The sequence below is a fragment of the Primulina eburnea genome, unplaced genomic scaffold, assembly GCF_022965805.1.
Source record: "Primulina eburnea isolate SZY01 unplaced genomic scaffold, ASM2296580v1 ctg1095, whole genome shotgun sequence".
NCBI classification, from domain to species: Eukaryota; Viridiplantae; Streptophyta; class Magnoliopsida; order Lamiales; family Gesneriaceae; genus Primulina; species Primulina eburnea.
The window spans coordinates 586,023-590,262 of NW_027330641.1; positions in this window are offsets into that span (position 1 = coordinate 586,023).

A 4,240-nucleotide genomic window follows, 5' to 3' on the forward strand; every position below is an offset into this window, starting at 1 on the left:
TGTCAATAGAACTTTGGGAACACCTTTGGCGTGCTATTCTTAAAGAACTTGGATTGGACATTTCTGTGGACTTTTATTTTGGGGTGCCTAAGACGAAGAAGTAGGGATTCTATTTTTGTTGTTGTGGATAGATTCTCTAAGAGGCACATTTTATAGCTTGTCATCAACCGATGACGCTTCAAACATTGCAATTTGTTTCTTTAGAGAAGCGCTAGGTTGCATGCAGCTAGCACTATTGTTTCTGGTCGCGATGTTCAATTTCTTAGTTACTATTGGAAGACTTTATGTGCTAAACTTGGCAAAAAAATTGTTTTTTTCTACTACTACTACCTTGTCATCCTCAAACGGATGGACAACTGAAGTTTGTCAATAGACTTTGCGAACCACTTTTGCGTGCTATTCTTAAAAAAACGTGGATTGACATTTCTAATGGCTTTATTTTTGGGTTGCCAGGACTAAGAAGGGGATGATTCGATTTTTTGTTGTTGTTGGATAGATTCTCTTAGATGGCACATGTTTATAGCTTGTATAAAACCTTGATGCTTCAACATTGCGGATATTTTATTTATAGAAGTCGTATAGGTTGCATGGCGGTGCAGGATAAATTTTCTATCGCGATGTTACATTCTTGAGTTTACTTTTGGAAGACTTTATGGGCTAAACTTGGCACCAAATTGTAATACCGAGCCCGGTGTCGGTACGGTTTACGCTTTATTGTTTACTCTTGGTTTTGTTATTAGATGATTATAGGTTGTGTTTTGGGCTATGTATTTTTGGTTTTATTTATTCGAGTTGTTAGGTGTGTTGTTGTTCGTTTCACACACACAAGCGTTTCGAATACGATTTTAGGTTTGTTTTGTTACTGTTCATTGCCGTGAGTAGAGGCACCCGCGCTCTTAGATGAGGCCCCCGCGGTGCTATCATGATTTTGGTTTGGGGCCTGGCATACCGCACCCGGGCAGTGCAAGACTGCAACCGCACCCGACGGTATTGGTAAGCAGACCGCACCCGCGTATGTTACGTCATGGGCTGGATTATTTTGGTTGGCCGTGAGCTTAGCGCACCCGCTGCTTGTGTGACCGCACCCGCGGTGTAAGTATGGGCGATATTTTGAAGTAACTTTTTTGGAAGTTGTTTGGCCATACCTACCTTATCGCTTCTTCCTTCCATTTCGAATTCTCTCGTTTAAGGGTTTCATCCATTTCTTTAGCTTCCTACCTTTGATTCTTGGAGTTATTTGGATTTCCGACTTGAGATCATCGTTCTCCGTGGTATAAGGAAGCTTAGGTAAGTTTTTGGTGCGATTCTAATGAGGTTTCGAGTTAAGGGTTATTTTGGATTTGATGTTTTGATGGTTCTATGGATTATTTAGCATGGACTCTTGGATTTAGTCTTGATATTGGTGTTATTTATGGATTATTGTTGTAGGTGGTGTACCAAGAGTATAGTTGGAGGTGTTCTATTGGTTTGTAAGTGGAATTCATCCCTTGTGCTCACATGATATTATATGTATTGTGTTTTAAAGGTTTCAAAGTGTTATTCCCTTCCATTGATCCATTGTTATGTATTGATTTCATTGATTATCTATTGGAGGCATTGATGTCTCACTATTGTTAAAAAGGGAATACAAGAGATATTATGAGATTGCGAAACGACGGCCTTAAATGTTATTGAGAATTCAAATGTTTTATTGGATTGATTAATCATAGCCATAGCATTGCATGCAATCAGATGATCATCGACCATAGGCTTTTATCCCCCTCACAGTTATCGATTTATATCGATGGGATATTGGCAACCACAGTCACAGATACTATTGATATCAATCCAACCATAGAAAAGAGAAATACCATCGTATTGCTATCTATTGCTATTGCTATTGCTACAGTTATTGCTACGTTATTCATGTTTCAGAGTCGATGGTATTTATGATTTAAAAGCCATGTTTTACAGAGTATACTATGTATCATTGCTATGTAAGAGTTCCACTTGCTGAGATTTATTCTCATTTCAGTTATTTTCATGTGATGCAGATAAGAGCGACGGACCGGGACGTTGACTGTGGATGGGGGTCATATGCATACGAAGGATTGGAAGGATGATTATTTTGTACCATTTTGTAACATGATCACACTAATGATATTTTGTATTTTGTTATGTCATTGGAATGATCATGTTGTTATTTTGTAAACACTTTTATAAAATGTATTTTGAAACTCCTTCCGTTTGAAAGAAAATTTTAAATTCCGCTGTATTTTTAATTGTATCGGGTCAGGGTGTCACATTTAGTGGTATCAGAGCGGTGTTCTTCGGACCAATGCATATGACTTCGTCTACTTTCAACTGTCCGGGTATGTTTTCTTGCATCTATCCATTGTTATATATATTGATTGGTGTCTTGTGAGCAATTGTAGAGTATGCCTCCTAAGCGTAAGGCGGCAGAGGGTGAGGATAGTTCTTCCTCGAGAGTTGTCGACGAGTTCGGCAAGTTGCTTAAGGAGCAGGCTAAGGTGCATAGCGATCAGATTCAACAGTTGCTCCGATTGCAAGGAGCAGGACAGGGTCGAGGCCAAGTGAGAGGTCCAGTTGCTCAGGCTGTTGGCACTGATGCCGTCTTTTCTGCTTTTAAGAGGATGGATCCACCGGAATTCGCAGGTAGCACCGATCCTCTAGTTGCTGTCGAGTGGGTCAAGGCGCTTGAAGCTATCTTCGATCATCTCCAGTATGAGGACAAAGACAGGATTAGCTGTGCAGTGTTCATGCTTGGTTAAGGCTGCCCGTATTTGGTGGAATGCGACGAAGGTTGGAGTTGATGTTGCGACACTGAAGTGGTCAGAGTTCACTGACTTGTTCTACGACAAGTATTTCCCCGACGCACTTCGAGCGAGGAAGGTTACGGAGTTCTTGGAACTTCGACAGGGGAGCTTGGATGTTGGCCAGTATATCCTGAAGTTTGAGGAGGGTTGCCTATTTGCTCCGTATATTGCTTCGAACGACAAGGACAAGGGCGCTCATTTCATTCGAGGCCTTAGAGCGGAGATTCGTCGTGATATCAACATGTCTAAAGCTGTTACTTTCAAGGAGATTGTGTCCAAAGCATTGTTGGCCGAGCAAGACGAGAAGGACATCGCCAGGGAGAGGCAGGAGAGACACCAGGCCATTGCTCAGAGAGGCCAGGGTTTCGAATCAGAGGGGCAGGGATCGTTTCAAGGGCAAGGGCAAGATGGAGCCGAGTTCTAGACCACCGCCAGTTCCATTTGATCCCGAGAAGCCACTGTGTCCAAAGTGTGGTAAGCATCATCGAGGAGAGTGCAGATTGGGCACTCATACTTGTTTTCGTTGTGGCGCGGCGGGCCACGTTGCTAGGAATTGCCCGAGGGGAGATAGCCAAGGGAAGGTGCAGGGTCGTATCTTTGCGATGACCAAGGAAGGTATTAATCGTGATTCTTCATTGATCTCTAGTACTATTTTGATTTCAGGCAGAGTAGCTACTACTTTGATTGATACTGGTGCTACTCATTCTTTTATGTCTGAATTATTTTTGAGATCTTTGGGTATAGTTCCTTCTGTTCTTCCCCTCCAGCTTAATGTTGTTTTACCTTCGGGGGATGTCTTGTGCCCGACATCAATTGTCTTTGCGTGCCCTGTTCGTATTGAGGAGCGAGTTGTATTCGCTGATTTGATTGTTATCCCTATGGTTGCCTTCGATGTTATTCTTGGCATGGATTGGCTTTCGACTTACCGTGCAGTTATCGATTGTGTTGCTAAGAAGGTGACTTTTGCAGATGATGGCCAGGGAGGAGCGCTCGCCAGCACAGGTACTTCGCTGGTCCTTCCTTTTATTTCTTGCTTTGAGGCTGAGAGATTGTTGTGTAGAGGTTGCGATGGGTTTCTTGCTTCTATTGTGGATGTTGATAGATTGATTAAGTTGAATGTAGATGATATTGATGTGGTGAGGGAGTTTGCTGATGTGTTTGAGGATGATGTTCCGGGTTTGCCGCCGGATAGAGATGTTGAGTTGTGATCGATTTAGCTCCAGGTACGGTTCCTATTTCTAAGGCTCCGTACCGGATGGCCCCTACCGAGATGAAGGAGTTGAAGACTCAGTTGCAGGATCTTTTAGACAAGGGCTTTATTCGTCCGAGTTCTTCGCCTTGGGGAGCTCCGGTTCTATTTGTCAAGAAGAAGGATGGTTCTTTGCGACTGTGTATCGACTACAGGGAGCTTAACAAAGTAACTG